The following is a 6,656-nucleotide window of genomic DNA, read 5'->3' as shown; positions in this document are numbered from 1 at the left end:
TCATTAAACGTATACATTTTTATCTGGCAAAAATTTTGTTATGTTGATGTTCCACGTAGAAAATAAACATACTGAGCTGGAGAAAAGCAACATACGGAACTTTGAATTTATGATAGATATACGGCCTTTTGTACTTTTCTTTCCTGACGGTATTTTGTCGAATGGATCTACTACGGCAAAAGATTAATGTTTACCCATTTTGACCCACAGTATTATGTTATAAATTACAGTCCTACGCGTATCTACGTGTTGACGTAGTAGGCCTACATATTAATTACAGATAAATTATAAAGATTAATAAACAAAGTTATTGCAGGATTTTCCCGACTGACTCGCTCCTATTGTTGTATATGTGACATGTCACTCGGAAAGAAGGAAAGCTTATGAATTTCAATTTGTCCCAAAAGATTGAATAAGTAGTGTGACTTCCTAGATTTAATAGCTTGATAGTATTGGTTATCATCCTCCTTCAGTCACAAAGCGACTGGAGAAGTGCGATGAATGCCTTGGCATTAGCTATGGTCGGAATGATGTCACCCTAATAGTCATGGGCGTAGCCAGGGGTGTTTGTATGTTTCGAGACCTATTCCAAATAAAAAATTTAACTCATTAATTTGTTTTTCAACCAGTAGCTGGTCTCCATTAATAAAGTTCAGTGACTAGCAGATTTAATATATTTGACCTTCAATTTTTAATTAGAAGAGATAAAGAATATATTATTGCATTGTAGCCAGGAGCTGGAATGCTTTTGGGAGTACATTTGAAATGCATGCCACGTGTAAGCATTTTAAAGCACAGCGTATTGTGTATTTTGTATGGGGTTGGGGTGAATATTTTCCCTTTTCACACGCACACATAGAGACACATCGACACACACACACATATATATATATATATATATATATATATATATATATATATATATATATATATATATATATTCATTGCATCCAGTCCTTCATTTTATGGGACGTTTTTTTTTTTTTTTTTAGAGATGAGGGTTTTAAACTAAAAAAAAACCTTTGGCTACGTTCATGGAATTTTATGACTAGTTTGCTTTATTTTTTTTTTATTGAAGAGACTAAGACTGCTTTATTGATCCTTACGGAAATTTGTTGTGATTACAAGGACTCGTTTCTCATATAAAGACAACACAACAGAAAAATACACATAAATACAACAGACAACATAAAGAGTTCATTCAGCGACTACACACATGTATCTTGGTGCATTTCATGTTCCCTGATCAATGAGTGGCGGTGATAGAGTCTGACCGAGTGAGGTACGAACGAGTTTTTGTACCGCTCCGTTCTTGTTTTGATTGACAGCAGTCGCCCACTTCGCGACGACCTGGCGTAGTTCTGATGGAGCGGGTGGCCGTTGTCTTCCAAGATTTTTTCGATTTTTCTTAGGCACGTTTGTTCAAAAAGTTCCTTTAAATGTGGTAATGTTGTGAGTGTAATTTTTGATGCTTTTTTAATGATGTTTTCTAGACGTTGCAACAGTTTAGATGAGGCGTTGCGTTGCCAACAACTTAATCCGTATGTTAGCAGATTTTGTACAGTCGCGCCGTAAAATGTCTCAAGGATCTTCTTGTTTAATTTAAAACTGTTGAGTTTGTATAGAAAAAAGAGTCGCTGGGCTGTTTTCTTTGTCAGAGTTCCAAGGTGGTCTACCCATGAAAGCTTGTTGTTGATGATAACGCCTAGATATTTATATGCCTTTACTTGTTCTATAGATGTAGTGTTTATTTGCAGTTCACGTATAGTTTGTTTTTTCTTTCTAAAATCTATTATAAGTTCTTTAGTTTTTGTTACATTCAGTTCTAGAAAGTTGTCGGTGCACCAGTTTGTAAACTCTTCTATCGAGCTTCGATACTGAGTTTCGTCTCCTGAAATAAGACCGACTATGGCAGTATCATCAGCGAATTTAATGAGTTTAACTGAGTCATAGATGCTTCTTATGTCATTAGTGTAAAGAGTGTAGAGTACAGGAGAAAGTACACAACCTTGTGGAGCACCCGTACATAGTACTCGAGTTGACGATTTGGTGTTGTTGATTTTAACATACTGGGGCCGTTGGGTTAAAAAGTTTAGAACCCATGCTTGCAAGTAAGGGCTTACATTTACGTTACTCAGTTTGTTTATCATTAGATGTTGCTGTATGGTATTGAAAGCCGAGGAGAAATCTACGAAGAGGACTCGTGCATATGTTTTGTGTATATCGAGATGCTTATAAAGCTGGTCCAAAAGCAATAGAATGGCATCCTCAGTTCCTCTAGCTGCTTTGTATGCAAATTGGTGAGGGTCTAGGCTGTTATTGACTTTTGCTACAAGTTGTTTAAGGATATATTTTTCAAAACATTTCATAACAATAGGCTTTAGTGCTACTGGGCGGAAATCATTTAAGCAATCTATTTTTGGTTTCTTAGGCACTGGTATGATTTCTGAAGTTTTCCAGATGTTTGGAATTACGCACGTTTGCAATGACTGGTTAAAGATATGACAGAATATAGAAGAAATTTGCTCCGCACATAGCTTGATCAGCTTGCCACTAATTTTGTCTGGTCCACAAGCTTTTGTTACGTCTACTCTTTTAAATAACAAGGTCACTTCATCCTCCGTTACAAAATTGACGTAGGGCTCTTGTTTTCCTTTGGACAGAGTGTTGAAAAGTTCTTTGTGTAGATCAACAAAATCTTCTTTGTCAAAACGAGAATAAAAATAATTTAGTTCGTTGGCGAATTTCTCATCATCAGCCACTAAAATTTGTTCTCGTTTTGAGGCGCAGCCCGTTATTTTCTTTAATCCCTCCCAGCATTGTTTTGAGTTGTTCTTGGCAAATGGAACTCAAAGCACCGCCCCCCCCCCTTTTGGCAAGAGGATACTAATTCTTTTTGAGTGTTGCTAAGCTGTTAGCAAGGAATGTTGAGAAAACGTTTCGATAATTGAAGAGAGTAATAGCGCGAACGGTTGTTCCATTTGCCTACAAATACTTAGATCTACATAGACGAATGCGAACAAATATTTTCAACAATGAGCTTCACAAGAATAAGCTGTAAGCCTACTCTATGTTCATGCGGCACCTTAAGTTCCAGTATCAACATTTCATAATGAATGATAATGCAACATATGGTTATGTGCAGCTGGCATTAGCCTACAAGCCTTGCAAATAAAGAAAAACTTGTCATCTTACATTTTATAAATTACAGACGTTCCTGAAAAAAAAAACAACAGAAGATAATTACGTCCTATGATTATCCATGTATTAATCATGTCGTGCATGTTAATTAGAGACTAAAACTATGCGGCCCATGTCATTGGTTTTCTTGGCTAATTTAATTCAGGCAACCCGTTTCGTGCAGTAATGGCACCAGGGAAGAAGGAGCACTTCTAGGCTACGAATTACTTCTGGCATTTTTAATAAGAAATGCGCCTTAATCTTTGTGTCTTTCTGAGTATTTTATTAGGTTGTTTTTTGTGTAATTTTGCCATTATAGGCCTACTTTCTAGTCGTCTGTTCTGATTTTTCTCCATATCTAGTGAATTTACCAATTGTTTAACTCTAGTCCGATGTGAATATTTGTTATTGTTATAAATCCCACGCTCTTTTCATCATTATCTCTCTGTGAACGTAGAATGACTGTATGCCTATTACTTAGGCTACGTAATTAGGCCTGAATTTCATAATGCTTATATAGTTGTTAACTTGTTATTGTTGTGGTGGGTTTGGCACAGAAGACAACTAAATTCTAAATGACGAAGGCAACTCGTAGGACGATTCCAAACTTTATTGTACACTAAAGACCTGCAGCCATACGTGAACACGTGGTGTAGAACCAAGCACAAAAGGGAGTGGAGACGACTTAGGTCCAGTAACATACGGACATTACAGCGACCAGAGATGCCGTCGAATATACAATGCCCACGTTGGTCTGCCTTGTCATGCGCGGACACAAGGTGCCATCTAGGGTGAAGGGTCACGTGGATATCGGAGTGGCCGGTATTTTCTGACAAGATATCCACTCCACTACATTGTTTTTTACAAAGCTAATATCAACTCACTTTGATAAAAATTTTGTACACGTTATTTCTCCCACATCTAATCTCGGTTCAAGCTGAAATTTTGCAAAATTATTTCTTTTACCTGACAAAACAAGAATCAATTATAAAACACAATTAGTTAATTAACTAGTTACTTTGTTTGGTATCTCGAACAATTGAAAGAAATTGAACTTTACTGATAGGGTGGTATATATAAGTTGAATTATATTAGTCCTTTTATACTTTGTAGATAGACACGTTTGAAACCAACAAAAGATAAATATAAAACCTTCTATTTTCATAAGCACTCTTATAGTGTACTGGCTTGAGAAAGCTTTAACCCTGAGTTCGAATTCAGGTAATTAATCCTTTTTTTTTATATAAATACATTTTAAAAGCGATCACCCAAATACCCCTTCTTTCTTCCTCCACCCCTTTCTAACTTCCAACTCGTCCAGACAGGTGATAAGATCATAGCGTATGCCTATTGAAAGAGCTGAAAGCATGAAATTGCACTAAAAAAATGGATAAAAATAGTGTAATAACTGAAGGGAGGCAACTCAACGAGACATAGACGCTTATTTACACGGAGACATGACAAACACAAAGGGCATCTGCCTTGAGCACAGCCACTCCATATTGGCTCTCTCCACTTGGGCGGAAATCGTTTGTCTCTTAATGCCAACATCCTGTTCTAGTCTGGTTACTGACAGTGCGCACCTTCTTTCTGCACTATCTTGGATGGCGGTGTGCATGGCAAGGTTATAACAATATATTTGTTATCGCACAGATTTTTTATTGTTAGTCTAAATCAGTGATTCCCAAAGTGGTTTATATAGACCCCCAGGGGTCTACGAAGACTTCCAAGGGGTCTACGAAAGTGAAAAAGTAAATTGGGGGTCTATGAGATGTCCATGGGGGTCTATAACTTTAATGTTCACACCCCATTAATGTAACTATTTTAAACACTTATAAATGATTTGTACTTTAGTTATAAATATCTGTATATTCCTTCAAAAGTAAAATAGTTGTATTTAATTTCAATACTTATTTAAATAGTTAATTTTGTCTACATGTAAGTGATTTTCAACAAAAAGAAATCATGATTTTAAAGCGTTGATAATTTATTTCCTTGTTAAATAAGAGATTGTCTATAATAAGAGCCTTTTTATGACCATATGAAACCAATTATCATTTGAGACAATGCCACGCTGATAAAAAGAGATAAGTGAGGAAAAAAGTTCAAAATAGACTCACAAAATTTTTCTTCAACATCATATAGAAAAGATGGTGGTTTGTGAGCATTTTACAAGATCTCTTTACCTATAGTCAAATCACTGGTGGATCGGGGGGGGGGGGGGCGGTAGGGGGCGATCGCCCCCCCCCACTAGGCTGACCCCCCCCCTCCCCGCGAAGGGGGGGGGGCGGACGAATTTTAGTATAGAATTTACACAATTTGTATACAAATTTATTACTTATGTTAATAATATATACTAATTATTTATATTTCAACCTATTTTTAGATTATTTCGCCCCCCCCCTCTATTATTTTGGCCGATTTGGTAGGGTCGGGAGGGGGCGATGGCATCAATCCGCCCCCCCCCCACCATAAACTTTCGAATGGGGGGAGGCGGTTCTATTTATTTCAATCAATTAAATATCTATATGATTAAAACTTGTTATTGGTATTTTAACCGGTCTTTATATTTTGTCGTTCACCTGTTGGCCGATTGGAAGGGGAGGAGAGAATACCTCTACCATCTAAACCCTTTGAGTGGGGGGGGGCGGTCCTACATTAATGGAGAAATCATAGTATATGAACAAAATTAGTCGAACATCTATATAATATAAACAGGTGGAAGCGCGATACATGCAATCACCTTCCCCCCATCGGACAGACCAATACTTTTTCTTTTTGTATTATAGTAAGAAATTACAAAATTAAAAAAAATCTGTCACTAATATAATGTATATATGCTATAAAGTAAGTTCTTATCGAGTCGCCCAACCCCTATTTTTTTAATGCAAAATGCAATCATTAGCAGAAATTATAAAAAGGAGCGAGGATTAATCGTTTTCATTTTACCGCCCTTCCCCTTTCCAGACAGAGTTTGTGTAATATCACATGAATTTATCATAACTATTTTAAGAAAGACTTTGCATTGGAAAAGTTATAATTCAAACAAAATTTTTCAATATAACAGTCACGTTTGAGATGAGTTCAAAAGCCAGATAGTCTATTCCTAGTCGACTTTTTCCAACCTTTACTCTCATATTTTTCTAGTTAAATAAATTTAGGACTATAACTCACAATTTATGCTTCAATTCTATTGAATATTATTAATCGAATTTTTTTTTCGGCGGCGATCCTAAAGCCTTATTCTAAATATGTGGGGTATCTTATCTTTTCAAAAAATAAATCGGTTGTATTTGCAATGTATTAAGGGACTATAAATCCATATTAGAATATTTTTTCACATTATTCAAAAGGTTATAATAAGATGAATAATGAGCTCTAGGTCAGGAGAATGCGTTACTGCAGTGAAGAATGCCAGAAAACGCTTTTAGCGTCGAGGCTTCGCCCCGAACCTCACTGATGAATAATAAGCTGTA

The sequence above is a fragment of the Biomphalaria glabrata genome, chromosome 3 (genome assembly GCF_947242115.1).
Source record: "Biomphalaria glabrata chromosome 3, xgBioGlab47.1, whole genome shotgun sequence".
Classification (NCBI taxonomy): Eukaryota; Metazoa; Mollusca; class Gastropoda; family Planorbidae; genus Biomphalaria; species Biomphalaria glabrata.
The sequence above is the reverse complement of the archived record's forward strand: the minus strand, read 5'-3'. Positions refer to the sequence as shown.